A 15,782-nucleotide genomic window follows, 5' to 3' on the forward strand; every position below is an offset into this window, starting at 1 on the left:
GAAATATTCATGCAGGACTCAGGTGCTGGAATGAATAGATTTAAACTGTCTCTTCCATCCTTGCATCTCACTCAAGATTCAAATGTCTGAAAGACAATGTCTTCCAATGTCTTATCCCTTGTTTAGAGCAGGGCAAGAGACCTTAATTATAGCCCTACCATGATTGCATGCAATGACAAGAAACAAGTTCCCCGAAAGAAATAGATTGCTCCTATCAAGACAAGAAGAAATGGATGCTGGTAGCAAAAAAAAATAACCATTGTTCACCATAGCATCCCCCAACATTCAAATAAGGTTTTTAAAAATTAAATTTTTATTTTGAGATAATTACAGATTCACACGCAGTTGTAAGAAATAACACAAAGAAATCCCATGTACCTTTTATTGGCAGAAAAAACAGACACACAGGCCATTGTAACAGAACAGAGAGCCCAGAAATAAACCCACGCATATGTAGTCAATTAATTTATTACAAAGGAGCCAAGACTATATAATGGGGAAAGGACAGTCTCTTCAATAAATGATATTGGAAAAACTGGATAACTACATGCAAAAGAATGAAACTGAACTACTCTCTCATGCTGTACACAAAAAAATAACTCAAAATGAATTAAAGACTTAAACGTAAGACCTGAAACCATAAAAATCCTAGAAGAAAACATAGATGGTAATCTCTCTGACATAGATCTCGGTGATATTTTTTGAATGTGTCACCAAAAGCAACAAAAGCAAAAATAAACAAATGGGGCTACAACTATGTCACACTAAAAAGCTTCTGCACAGCAAAGGAAATCATCAACAAAATGAAAAGGTAACCTACTGTATGGGTGAAAATATTTGCAAATCATATATTGGATAAGGGGTTAATATCCAAACTGTATAAAGAGCTCCTACAGCTCAACAGCAAAAACACAATCCGATTAAAAAATAGGCAGAAGATCTCAGCAGATATTTTTCCAAAGAAGACATACATATTGTCAACAGGTCCATGGAAAACTGCTCTACATCATTAGTCATCAGGGAAATGTAAATCAAAACCACAATGACATTGAACTCATACCTATTAGGATGGCTATTATAAAAACAAAGAAAAAAAACAAGAAATAACAAGTGTGGACAAGGATATAGAGAAAAGGGAACACTTGTGCACCCTTGATGGGATTGTAAATTGGTGCAGCCACTATGGAAAACAGTATAAATGTTTCTCAGAAAATTAAAAAGACAACTAACTATCATAAAATTCAGCAATCCCACTTCTGGGTATTTATCAGAAGAAAATGAAAACACTAACTCAAAAAGATATCTGAGCCTCCATGTTCACTGCAGTATTACAACAGTCAAGATAAACAACCTAAGTGTCCATCAATGTGAATCGATAAAGAAACTGCTGTAAATATATTACATAATGGGGTATTATTCAGCCATAAACAATAGTGAAATCTTGCCATTTGCAACAACATAGATGGACCTTGAGAGCATTATGCTAAGTGAAATAAATCAGTGAGACAAAGAAAAACAAATATTGTATGATCTCTCTTATATGTGGATTCTAAAAACCAAAACAAAACAAGCTCATAGAAATGGAGAATGGGATTGGTGGTTGCCAGAGGCAGGAGGGAGGAGTGAGATAAATGGGTGATGTCAGTCAAAAGGTGAAAAATTAATTAAACAAAAAAAGCTCGAGGGAGAAAACTGCTGATCCTCCTTTTACCATATTTCCTTTTAGCATCAATTCCAACTTTAGCCCCGAGCAGAGCATTTATTATCTCTAACCCTGCAAGTAAACAGATAAACAGAATCTAAAACATCTTCAATTATTTATACCCAGAAAGGGTCTTTCTTAACAAGGTTTTATTTTTATTTACTTTTTCTGTTTCCAAATAGACTTGAGTGTGTAGAAGTTTCTTTGTCAAAGAACCAAGGAAAGCTCCAAGGACAAGAAGAAGATGACATCTGAGTAATCAGCTAGTTATTCCAAGATTCTGGTCTCTGATCTTTCGTTTATTATTATGACCTGCTAAAAGTTTGGACTTTAAAACTCTTTATAAAGACCTAATGTTATGTACCTTAAACTCTTTCTCTTTGTGTTTTGATGGTAATATCTGTAGTTATTGTTGTAGTACTTTGTTGGAATATATATCTTTTTATGAATGAGCTGTCCTAAGACAGAATAGTAATAGAGGATAAAACTGATTTATTGTTATACTGTTCTCCCTGTTGTATCTATATGGAAACTGTATATTCTTTCCTAGACCCTGTCAACACAAGAGCATCCAAACCAACAGAAAATTTTATGGGTTTGTCAGCCTTTATTGGGGCAAAAAAGAGGACATGCCTTGAAGCAAGATCAGGGGACTGAGAAAATGCTCCCTTGAGGGTGGTTACACCTCTAAGGGGGTCTAGAAAAGAGGATTATTCTGGCATGACAAAGGTGTGTTAACCTAGATGCACGAGAACAATGGACAGGGCTTGCTTAAGGCAAAGATATATCTTTTACTAAGGAACTTATAGACCTTTGCTACCTGACTAGCTTCCATGACCTGACCAGTTAGGAATTTATGATCAGATTTCTCTGTGAGGGTTACTTTAGGTCACTGAGCTTGTCAGACTTAATACATATCCCCCCTTTCAGTCACAGTTCTCCATTTTGGTCATAAATCAATCCAAAGGATGCATTGATAGCCAACCTTTTGGTCAGATAGTGCCTCACAGCATTAGGAAGTCCCAGTATTGACATTGTCTTGTTGAAATGGTGGACCATTAGGATGGGGAAATACTGTAACCACGGGATATGAGTTGAGGTTGAATTTTTTTCAAAAGGAAAGGATAGGTAAATGGAAGGCAGTCAGGTCCTACGGGCCTTTATTATGAAAAACACTCGATCTTTTCTATCCTGTGAACAACTGCCCATTTTTTTTCTCCTAGTCCTGGGTTATCTCAACCCTTATCCTTTAGTGCCACCTTGAGGATTTTCTAAGAATAGCTCAAATAAAGTCAAGACCTCCTACCTTAAGTGAGGGAGGTGGGATTCCAAGAGAAAACTCACCCAATAGGAAGGGGGAGCTGGTGGGGCACAGTGGGCCACTGCTGGTACCTAATACTGGTCTGCAGGGTGGTCGTGGCTGTCCTTCTTTGGAATTCTGCTGACTACACCAAGTAAATGTTGGTGAAAGAACATCCAACCTATAGAAAAGTTTTATGAGTACCTGAGCCAAAGTTTTGAGAATATGCTCAGAAGCAAAATCTCAATGGATTGAGAAAATGCTCTGGAGAATGGCAGTTTTAAAGCGTATTTTATACACGTATTATCAGAGGATACAATGTAAGAAAAGTTACGTGAAATCTATTGAGAGTAGATTAGGGAGGTGGGAGAAAGCAGAGCAGGGAAATGTCTAGGATTGGATAAAAAGCAAAATGGAGAGACACATACTTCTTTTACATTGGTAGGTATGGGATAGTTAACATTTAACATTTATAGTGCATAGAAATGGACAACAAAGTAAAAATGAGGAGTTTTGTGGTCTGCTCTGGTGGTTTGTGCCAGCGGTTGTGCCATCAAAGGGTCTGGGAAAAAAATTACTTGGACATTTCAAAGGTATATTTTAACAGATGCAATAAAAACAGTGGACAGGACTCATTTAAGGTAACGATTGACCTTTGCTAAGGAAGCTAGAGGCCTGGGATGTGACTACTTGCCATGACCTGTCCAGTTAGGAATTTATGATCAGACTATCCTGTGTACTCACTTTCAATCACAAAGTTTGTAAAGCCATCTATATGCCCCCAACCCCCAGCTGGTCAGGTTTTTTATATAGCTCCTTTTTTGTTCACATATTCTTTTTGACTGGAGAAAAGAACAGCAAGCTAATACTGTGGAACTTTTTGGTCTCTGATCTTTGGTTTATTATTCCCATCTCCCTCTACCCCTCGCTATTTGCTTCCCTCCCCTGGGAAGATTCTCCCTCTCATGATAGTACTCACTTCCTGCCTATGGATGCCAACATTTGTCCAGGTTCTAGTTTTGAATATTGCAGGATGGACATGAGGTGCTCCTTGGAAGAGCTCAGATTTTTCACTGTGGGTTTAGACCTTGCCTCGTCCTTGAGGATTTCCCTAATGGAGCATGTGAGAGAAACTACTGAGAGGGGCCCTCCTTCCCCAACAGAGAGAGATAGAGAGATGAAAGATGAGAGGAGAGAGAGAGCGCGTTGGTCTTGCTCTGCAGTATCTGCCCAGCTGAAGTGTCTCAGAAGCTGACTGCCTCTCAGCTGTCACAAAGAGTCCTCAGCCAGCAGGGTTGGCATGTTGACCCTATTACTCATGGAGGAATTAGAAAACAATCCTTGAGGATGTTAGCTCCAGAGCTGGAAGAGCTGGTTGCTCCACCCTGGAGGCCTGAATTAGCCACTAGGCTGTGCTTCAGTGGAGTCTGACACTGGAGCAAGGCGAGATGTTTTTGGAACCTAGAGATAAACACATGCTATTAGCTGTTCTGCCACCTGCCAAAACAAGCCCTTTGGGGCTTGTCAGCTTCTGGAAGGAGAATACTGCAACACCAGAAGATCTCAATGACTCAGTGAGCATTATGACACCGAGACTAAACCTGGGAGGGAAGAATCAAGGTCATTATCTAAACCTAGAGCCTAAAGAAATGGAACCCATTGTTGACCTGCCCAGAGCAACTCATGATCACTTAACGGGTGCTAGCCCATGGGTGGTCCCTGTTGCTATTTCCAGGCTCCTCCCACAGAGGCACTGGTGTTGGTTTTCTTTATTTCTTAGAACCTTCTTTTTTGCCTGCTTTGGATAAGATCTCCCACACTTGAAGGAGCTATGGTAACAGAAACTACTTGCAATCACACAGCACTGTAGCAGTGAGCTCATGGTAAGTGTAACGCTGACATCATCTACTAGAATCATTCTAGTTACTGGACAGTTTCGGTAGGAGGCTGATGATTACTACTCATTCCTACTTTGGACAGTGACAAGAAGGCTTTCCTTGTTTAGATAGAGAAATTGCAACCACATGGCCAGCCCAAATTTGCCCAAAGCAGTCACTGGGACACTCATCACACAAACATGTCTCATCTCATCCCTTTAGTTACGTTCCCATATAATCACATTTCTACAGGAATCGTATGCAGCTTATGTAGAAAACAGTACTAATGTCCTTGGATGAACTGCAATAATTCCTCATTAGGTGGGGGATGGGCTAGCATTTTAGCAAATATTGAAATGGGAGAAAGCATTTGACTGAACTGTCTTCTAGTTTCAGGACAAGCTAAGACCACTCTCCTTGTGGGTGTTCAGTTGGAGTAAGGGGCAGGAATGCATCTTGAACTTCCAACTTGATTAATAACAGCTGTGACCTGAGGGAGGGTAGCCACATCCTTCCTCCTGTGATGCAGGGTCTGAGGGATCAGACCCTGCTGTCTGAAGCTGCCTGGTACATTCAAGTGGGGCCTTCTCAGCACGCTCACACAGCATGTGCAGGGCCACTGCTGAGCCTTCCTCCCACTTCCGTCAGCCTCCATCTGACCCCTCTCCTTAGGATCCCTAGTGATTCAGCAGTTCTGCACTGAGTGGCTAAAATAAATATTCAAATACCTTTCTAGAATTATCAATAATATATGGATGGCATTGAATTCTTCCTTATTAGAAATACCTTCAGAAAGTCAGACTTAGTGACTCTCTTTCCTGATTGTCTTTAAAAGACCCCAAGTGGCCTTGATGCTCCATAGACAATGTCTTCAAGAGGGAAGTGCTTCTCGGAGAAAGGAGGCAGCTTGCCCTTCTCTGGAATCCCGACTATTGGTGTGACTTAGGACATGGAGTCTTATGTTGAGAAGCAGCTTAGGATTTACAATTAAAAAGTTCATAGGACCTATTTAATCAGGTAATTGGTAAATACAATGGTTGTCAGGCAAAGACAGACAATAAATAAGTATGTAGTTATTAAGGCCACTGATTTGGAATTAATTAGTTTGGGGTTCAAATCTTGGTTCTCTCTCTTAGCAGCCATGTAACCTTGAGTAAGATGCTTTACCTCATAGAACCTCCACTTTCTTATTTTAAAAGGAGGATAAAAATGCCTACCTATGTGGGGTATTGCAAGGATTATAAAGGGTAAGTTATATACTGCTACTGTTATTATTCTTAATGATGTTTTTGGAATTTGAGAGTGTCCTTATACCGTCAAAACACCCCTGGGTGAGTCATACCTTATGAGATAACAGTGATTTTAGAATTGTCAGGCAACACAGAAAAATAACCAGGTATGGGACAAGCCCTTGAGGTCTGGGGAAGGCCAGGAACCTGAGGTCTTAGAACAAGCAGAGATGGACAGAAGATGAGGGACAGGAGGCCACAGACACTCACCTGGATTCATTGCAACACGATGCCTCATGTGTGCTCTGTTCTCATGGTTTGATGTAACTGTAAAGAACGACTGTGTCCTTTGAGTTTCTCAACCAAACCAACTTCAACTGTTAGTGCTTTCTCTGCTACTTTTTCTTGGTTGTTGAGCCCCCAAATGTGCCGGAAGCACTGAAGTAGGTCAACGATGTGCAGGATCTCTGACAAAATGCACTGCTGCATCCACGCCTTGCCTTGGTGAACCTTGCTGAGCAGTGGCCATGGGAAGCTGGTGTTCTCTGCCCTCTTCTCTTGCATATCCTCAGAAAAAGAATAAGAAAAGAAAATACAACTTCCTTGGCTTCTAGTGGACTGACTCTCCAATTTGTCCTGGCAAACTGGACTTGCCAGCAGACATGAGTGAGCTCTGCCTTAAAATTTCAGTCTCTGGGTCCTGACTATTTGTAATATAATGAAAAAGGCATTGGCTTGTTGTAAAATAGAGAGGATGGAAATGTTTAATTACCTAATGGAACAATTAAGCAAACCAGTTTCCTGGCTCATGAGCAATAACGTCACCCATTTCTTACGTCCTGCGTCTGGGGATGGGACACAAAGGGCATCAGCTATCTTGTTTGTTTTCCCTCCATTAGAGCTTTCAGTGAATAACTTGATCATGGCTGTTTTCAAGGATTCTCAGAAGGACTTTGGCCATTTTCCTTCCAGCAGTTTCTTCTGTTACTTATTATTTCTTGGTAGTTAAAAAACAAACAAGTGATCATTATGAAAAACTTAGAAAGTATAGGTAAACAAAATGGGAGAAAAGTGCCTCCAAATTCCCATTCTACTTCCTGTGGCCTTTACCAGTAAACAACTTGGAATGTATTGCTCACTCCTATACACTCTGCTTTGGGTTATGGCTTTTAATCACCATCATAACCCTTATCCTCATATCACAGATGAATAAACTGAAGCCTAGAGCGTTTGGGGGAACAAAGCCAGGAAGCCAGGACTTGATCTGAGGTGGTGTAACTCCAGACAAGCAGGCACGCAGCACTGCAGGGCCATACCAGACCCAGGATTGAAGGTCGATGGTCATTAAAAGTCATTAAAAAGAATTGCAAGAGGACAACAGTTAATGATTTATGCTAAATACGACCTTTCCCAGGGGAACAGCAACCGAGAGCCCACATCCTTCCCAGTGGCCCCACATAAGGTCATGGTCGTAGGCACTGTCCCTAACCCTTTGCCACTGTCTCCATTTGAACATTTCTCAAAAGGGTTTCTGTGCTCTGTGATGCTCCACTGACTTATGGGGGAAATCCTATGTTTTCCCTGCAGGAACCACGTCCACTCTTCCCCTAACAGAATATTTTCCCATCTCTGAGTTATTTCTTCTGGAGCAGGTCCTGAGGTGGTAATGATTGGGGTGAGGGAATAATTTATTCAGATACTGAAGGATGCCCTCTAATCACCTGCAGAACTGTGGTGTATATGATACAAGGGAGTGACTTTTTAAAAAAAATATTAGTTCTTTCTTTTTCTTTTTTTTTTTTTTTTTTTTGGTGTTCCATTTATAGGGACATTTTCCCTCTACAGCCAGAGCCATCCTTGTCTCACAGACAATCATGATTTTAACAACAGGAATGCAAAAATGTCAAGCGTCAACCTTCAGTATTTGACATTCCAAATAGAATTCCCGAGTCCACAATAGTCCTGAAAGCCAACCTTTGAAGAGAGAGAAAAAGGTTTCTAAATCATAGGGCCCAGTCTGAACCCTTCATATAAGGTCAACGTCATCAAGGAATGTAGTGTCCATTGCTTAGTGGAGTTGGAGGAAAAGGGGAAAAGAATTTTCCCCAAGACTATGAGAGGGTCAGAGGGTTTCTGCAAGTGGCTGAGGGCATGGCTTACTTGCATTCATGTCTTGTGTGGCTGGTTTTAGAGAGGGTAGGCTCTGGAAGATTCCCATGAGCAGGCTTGGCATGAAGGTCAGGCCACACATCTTGGGATGACCAAGGGCGTGGCAAGCACAGATGACCCATATGACCTTAGGATCCTTGCACAATCATGGGGGAGGAGGAGTGGTTCCTTGAAGAATGAAAGAGAGTAGATTTTGCATAGGTGGTGTCCCAGTCAGATTTATTTTAAGAAGAATAAAAGATTATGAGAGTTCTTGACTGTGTGGGAGAGTAATTAAGCCCCAGAATCAGGTTAGAGTCATGAATAAATCTAATAGGGAAGTGGAAGGAAATGGCAGAAGGTTGATGAAATCGGGAGAATTTAAGTTTACAGTTTCTCGTTAAGTTAGTCCTATGATTCCAGTGGACTTGCCTTAACTTCTAGCCCTACTCAGACACTAATAAAGATCAAGGTTGACAAATATAAGAAAGAGAATGCCAAAGTCTCCCTAATGGGTTAAGATATTTTTGCCACATCAGGCTTTGGGTCCTTGTGTCTGAACTGGTGAACTCCCTTTCCACACCCCACTCTCCTCCGCCCTGATTTCTGTACATTTCTGTAGCACAGGGAAACAGTCCTTAGTTGATGCCCCATAATTAGCATAGTGGAATGTTCAGTGAATTCACAGGGATCTAAACAGTCTGAGCACAAATCCCATCGAGGCTATTACAAGTAGTAGTTTTAGAATAGTCAGGGCTTAGTACCAACAATCACCTGTACAGGTGAAAAACCATGAACACATGACTTGAGGTGAATGCAGTTTGAAACATGGGCCCCAACCACCCCTCCTTCAAGTACCTTTGGGCAATCTACAAAGTGCACAACTATTTGCATGGGCTGGACAGGTAATATGCTGCTGCATGTAAGACAGACAGAGCACTCTACCCCTGCTTACTCAGAGCTCACGACTGAAGACAATGTGGGCAGGCAGCAAATCAAGATTAGTTTGTCACACTTAAAGTAGTATCAGGTAGCTGGACATGCCTTGTACTTCCACTAGTCTCCCAAGATGTCACTATTGGCATCCTAAAAACACCCATTTCCATAGTTTCCAACTTTTTTTCTTATGGCAAGAGAACTTCCCATACTCACAGGCTCACTGAGAAGCAAACTTAATTTTTTAAAAAATTGTGGTAAAATATACCCAACAAAATTAATAATTTTAACCATTTTGATTTAGTACATTCAGTGTTCTGCACCAATCACCACCATCCACGTCTAGAAAATTTTCATCATCTCAAAGTGAAACTCTGTACCCATTAAATATTAATTCCTCATTCCCGGCTCCTCTCAGCCCCTTAATATCAAATGTGATGAGGATAGTATTTTTGGAGTGATTGTGTTCATTTCTTGTTGACTTTCTTATATGCAATCCTCCCTTGATTCAGCCAGAGGTACTGATTGCTTTGGGAAGTGTTAGGATTATTAAAGGGGAAATGAAGTGAAAAAGAGTAAAATGTTCAGTCTTTAATTTCAAAAAGGACTTTTGAGCTCCTGGCTTTCAATAAACATTTAGGCTTTTCAGAGAAAGACAAGTGTCCTTCCAAATTCCAAAAGCTCCTGAGAAGCTGGGGTGGGCACCTATGATGTGCTTCCTGACTCAAGATCATCTTATCTTTTACTGTACATGTCTTTAGGAAATGAAAATAATCACCAAGCAGCATAACTGTTTTAAAAAATATTTAAGTGGCTATTGTGGGTGAATATCAAGATTTCTGTGTAACGTAGAAAATAGACCAAGGATGGGAAGTTCAGGTGGCAAGGGTCAGCATACTTTTGAATTAAAATCTGCTTTTCCAAGTCTCTATCCTGGGACTATTCAAGAAGAGATCGACTGACTCTTGTATTTTATGGTGGGGTCATGCTGTCCCCAAACTGCATGACTTCCATGTTTCCTCCTAACGCTGAGATCATGTGGTCTTGTTTCGAGTGCAGCCAGAATTATGGTGCTTCCTAAAGCGTGGCCCTGTCTATGGAAAGTAGGTGAGTTTTACAATTTTCAGTGGATGAAATCAACATGGTCACAAAATGTTTCATGGGAAGGGGCGGGTGGGGCTTTCCCCACGCTTCTACACACAGCAAATAGCAAAGGCTTCTGGGTAAACAAAACACGACAATAAAATTTAAAGCCACACTACCTATAACTTTCACTAGTTTGATGAAATGAAGAAAAACAAGCACCACTGGGTGATTCCCCCCCCCCCCCGCAAGATTACATTATTCAATGGAAAGAAATGTCCATTATTATAATATTAAAACTTTTCTAATTTTCTTTCTTCCTTCCTTCCTTCCTTCCTTCCTTCCTTCCTTCCTTCCTTCCTTCCTTCCTTCCTCTTCCTCTTCCTCCTCCTCCCCCTTTTTCTTCTTCCTCTTCTTCTTTTGGCTTTACAATGTTTTTAAGAATTGTGTGGGATGACTGGTGACAATGTTTGATAGTTGTCACTGTTTGTAAGTGGTCTTACTTTGCAAAACAGAGTGTCAGTCTGAACTAAAGAACTAAAATGTTCTTTACGCAATTTTACTATTCCATGAAATTCCCAAAGTGTGGGAACTACTGGCACCCAGCAGTGTTTCTCAGGGTTCACAGTCAGTAAGACATACTCTCTATGGGAAAACAGCGGTCTGCTACAGCTTTGGGGGCAGAGAGAAGTAAAATTCATTTTTATTTCTTATTTTCAAGACAGCATTCTTGCCGAAATGATGAAAGACAATCCAATCAAGAGTTTATGGAGGGGTGCTGGCCCGGTGGCTCAGGCAGTTAGAGCTCCATGCTCCTAACTCCGAAGGCTACCGGTTCGATTCCTACATGGGTCACAGTGGGCTCTCAACCACAAGGTTGCCAGTTTGATTCCTCGAGTCCCGCAAGGGATGGTGGGCTGTGCCCCCTGCAACTAGAAATGGCAACTGGACCTGGAGCTGAGCTGCGCCGTCCACAATTAAGATTGAAAGGACAACAACTTGACTTGGAAAAAAAAAAAAAAAGGCCTGGAAGTGCACATTGTTCCCCAATAAACTCCTGTACTCCTTTCCCCAATAAAATCTTAAAAAAAACAAAACAAAAAAAAAGAGTTTATGGAGGGAAAAGTTCAACGTTACCAGGAGAAAGCAACTGGATAAATGCACAAATCAGAACATTCTACAAAGGTAAATAACAGGTTTTGCAGTTTTACCCTGATGTTGGGTGTTCTCTGCATCAGAGAAGGTCTTCAGTGGGGGTCTTCACTATTGATGGCCTGTGTTGACTGATAAGGTCTTCCAGTAATTTCCCAATACCAAGGTGGGCAGGGAGCTGGCTGGATGGCTGGCTCCCTGGTGCAGCAATATTTAGAGGTAGGAGAACGGGGAACTCTGGGCCAGATGGCAGGGGAGCCAGGCAAAGAGAAGAGACCAGAACACCAGTAAGACGGCCTTCCCAGTGAGAGATGTTTGCACAGACACTCAGGACATCAAACCAGATGGAGAAAGACATCGACCATAATACACTGGTCCACAAATATTGGCAGTTAATGAGCATTTAAAATAAGTCACTAGATAACAGAACTCCACATGTCAGAAAACCCTACAACTTATATATGAAAAAAATGCAACTTGATAAGCATTCCCTGGATTTGAAAGTAATCCTAAAATTTTGTATGGCATTATAAAAAAGTGAGTTTTGAAACTGAAAGTTTTCTAAACTATCAATAACTATAAATAATGATTTTTGTCTCTCACGATGGTGGAAAGATTGAATTTTCTTTTCATACTTGCTCAAAGAGTGATATTCTAAAAGCAAAAACTGTATTAAAATATATTTAAGTTATGTCAACAGTTAATAAATAAAAATGTTCCCTGGGAAATATGAAAATCCTACAGAGAACAACACAAATGCAATTTTTTTGCTCTGCAAGAAATCCTTCACTCCTTGGATTTTAATTGCAAGTGACAAAATCCAAGTAAATGTGTCATGTTCAATCCAGCATACAGAAAAAATGAGCATAAGGATGTTTCTCCCAGCTTTATTTGTAATAGTGGAAATCCTGAGTGTTTTGTGGTCGGGAGGTTAAGTCAATTGGGATATGACAACACCGTGGTAATGTTATGCAGCCATTAAAACTGATGTTTCTAAAGAGCTTCTAATAACATAAAAAAAAATAGCTGTCATAGTATTAAGTTAAAAGAAAACAAGGTACAAAAGTATACGTTTTGTATGGTTTCAGTTACATTAAAATACACGTATGTTAGAAAAAATAGCCAATGGGATAAAAACTCTCATTGCATCAAATTGCCGACAAAGTGAAGCCCACTGCCGAGCCCAGGGGATCCGGCACCGAGGGCTGTGTTTTGCTGACTTCCAGTGCAGAGGCAGGAAGGCGCAGGACTGTCAGCAGTAAATTCCTGGCTTCTCCTTCCCACACGAGTGTTGGTCAGAGTCACGTGATCTAGAGGAGTCCGTGGTGACCTCCTTCTAGGGTGACTGACCTTCCCTTCTTGGGAGACAGAAAGAATATGAGGGGTGCTGGCTGTGACTCAATCTGAGGACTCTGTAGAACCGTGGGGCTCACATGGGGCCGGGATAGGGCATGAAGGTGGGGGGAGAAGAATGTTCTCCTGAGGCTCTGTTAGTCACCTTGCTTGTGGGAAGTGGGTGCTCATGGCTGAATCAGTGAGAATCAACGCTCCTGGACAGAAGAACAGATTCTCTTTATGTCCTGAGACTCCCTCCCCTCATGAAGCAGAGACACACACAAACACACACTTATACACAATATGCACACCTCACACACACTTTACACAGTACATACACCACACACACTTATACACAATACACACACCACACACACATTTATAGTCAGCACACACCCCACACACATTCACACACACATTTATACACAATACACACACCACACACACATGCACACATCACACACATACTTATACACAGTATACACCCCACACACATTCACACACAAACACACTTATGCACAATACACACAACACACATACACTTGCACAAACAAGCACTTATACACAATACACACATCACACATACACTTACACACAATACGCACAACACACACATACACATGCACAAACACAAACACACATTTATACATAATACACACGTACACAAACACACAGACATACACACATGCGTACACTCCTATACAAACACACACTTATACACATATAGTAGGTTGGTGCAAAAGTCATTGTGGATTAAAAGGTTAAAAACAGTTGCAAAAACCGCAATGACTTTTGCACCAACCTAGTATGCCCACATACATTTATACATAGGCACACATCCACAGTTACACATATGCACATGTGCACACACAAAACACACATACACTCATGCACACGCACTTATGCACATAAACAAACATACACATGTGCATATGCACTTACACAACACTTGCATGCATGTGTACACTCATGACACACACATACACTTGAAGGGGTTCTAATGAGACTCCCCAAGATGTCCCACTTTGGCATGTGGTTTATTTTGACCTGAAGACAATCAAGACCCAGCAGATTCAAGAAAAATTTTTACCTCTCCCTTCATTACCTAGAGGTATTTAGTTGGAGGGTGAGGACTGGCCCAGAAAAAGAGCTATTACCAGAGATGACTTTTCATCTGAAAGTCCAATCTGTACGGCAGGGCAAGTATCTGCTTTTCTTATTGTTCTATAATTACCTGTCTCTCCTTTGAAACCTCAGGCCCCCATCCCATTCCTTAGCTCAGGTTGGCATATAAGTCTCAACTGCCTGACTGGCCCTTGAGTCTCATATTTTTATGGCACTTGTAAAAAAAAAAAGGAACCATTTTAAAATGGAGTCAGAACTACCATCACAGAGAAACCGCCTTGCATGCCTCACTCCTAAACCTTTAGAACATTAAAACAAGACAAAGTAACCTTTGGACTGGGCTGAAAGCAACATGGGTCCCAAAGAACTGTTTGCAAGGATAACAAGAAAGCAGATATCATGAACAGCAGACTGATGACTATCGGACTGAAAATTAAAAACTTTCTTTAGAACTAGTGTCATTATGTTCGCTTATCTGCACCAATAGAAATGCCTTCCTTCTATTGATGTAATTGTTCCCCTGCCCGTTCTCATCAATACCCATTGTCTTGGTCTCCTAGTTGGACTACTATTTGGGTTTCTGCCTGAAATCAGTACTTCCTGATTAGCTCTGTTTTTTTTTATCTCAAATAAATGCAGTTGCCTCTCACTTTGGCCTCTTATTTTTAGGTTAACAGGCTCACATACGTGATTAAATTTGTTTTTCTCCTGTATATATGTCTTATGTCAATTTGATTATTAGACCAGCCAAAGAACTTATAAGGGTAAAGGAAAAATTTTTCTCCCCAACAACACATACTACATTACAATATAAATACTTAGCAGGGGAGTATAAAAGACCCACAGTTATGGTCAGATGGCCTGACTGTGTGAATCATTAATAATTAACAGTCAAATTCTATCTAAAACTCTTCAACTTGTATTTTCCAGTCCCCTAAGAGTGTGGTTAAACCAAACCATCTGTAAATCGCTTTTCATTATAAAATTCTGTGGGTTCATTGAGACAATGTTTGTACACACAGACCAAGGGAAAAGTCCCAAGACTGAAAAGCTACCTCTGTATGTGGAGGGCAGGGAAAGACTAAAGAAAGAGGCAGGCCACTCCAGAACAGAGTTTATTAAGGAAAACTTACATATGAAGCGTGTCTTGGGTGGTGGCAAGACAAAGGGGACATACCTCAAGCTTCTTGGCAGGTGCTAAAGAATTATATAGACCAGGGCATGATGGATGGGTACTGCTGTGTGACTCATTCCAGATAAGGGAAAATGCCTTACGCGCTTGCCCAGCGCAGAACAACAGCCTGTGCCAAGAACCAGCATGCTGTGGGGCATAGGAGAGAGGTGCATCAGACTTCTCTGGGGGGAATTACGGGAAGCAATCTCCGTTCTGACCCAGACCTAGCTCATGTCATAGAACAGTCTCTTCTCCACAGACAAGACACTTTATCTACCAAGAGATTGTGTTGGTTTCTTCTTTATACACTGGACAGGAACCCACAGTATGAAGTCAAAGACTTTAGCACCTGACCAGCCACCTTCACCAAGCAGACTGCACGTATCACAGCCCAATCCCAGGAGACTTCTGCTGTAGATATTCATGAAACTCGTTTTTGGCCCTTCCTCCCCATGCCCACACACTTCTTCACTCTTTCGAGCAAAGAATTAGCCTTGTCAACAATAGTCATGAGCCAACCACAATCTGAGGTGGGGTGGTCCTGGGGTCATTTCCTGCTCTGCCACCCGCATGTCTAGGGGTACAGATGGAAGGGAGCTGACTACTCCTTCAAATTCCCTTTCAGGGACACGTCCCTATCTACCTTCTGGCCAGGGTGTTTGGCTGGGACAGACACTGCTGTTCCTGCCCTGGCCAGGTCTGCAAGCTGCTGAGTCCTAAG

At 41.2% G+C, this 15,782-nt stretch overlaps 1 long non-coding RNA gene across 2 annotated transcripts in view; it reads left to right on the forward strand.

Moving 5' to 3' along the window:
- The window catches only part of LOC141571105 (uncharacterized), a 39,408-nt gene extending 24,745 nt beyond the window's left edge, over positions 1–14,663 (forward strand). Inside the window, exons 2-4 of one of the 2 annotated variants that reach the window (XR_012495674.1) lie at positions 1,885–4,885; positions 10,252–10,299; positions 10,997–14,663. This is a non-coding gene — a long non-coding RNA (uncharacterized LOC141571105). The remainder of the gene's footprint in view (positions 1–1,884; positions 4,886–10,251; positions 10,300–10,996) is intronic. The other variant, XR_012495675.1, reaches the window with a different exon arrangement.
- The last annotated feature ends 1,119 nt before the right edge of the window (positions 14,664–15,782 follow it).

The sequence above is a fragment of the Rhinolophus sinicus genome, linkage group LG04, assembly GCF_036562045.2.
Source record: "Rhinolophus sinicus isolate RSC01 linkage group LG04, ASM3656204v1, whole genome shotgun sequence".
Classification (NCBI taxonomy): domain Eukaryota; kingdom Metazoa; phylum Chordata; class Mammalia; order Chiroptera; family Rhinolophidae; genus Rhinolophus; species Rhinolophus sinicus.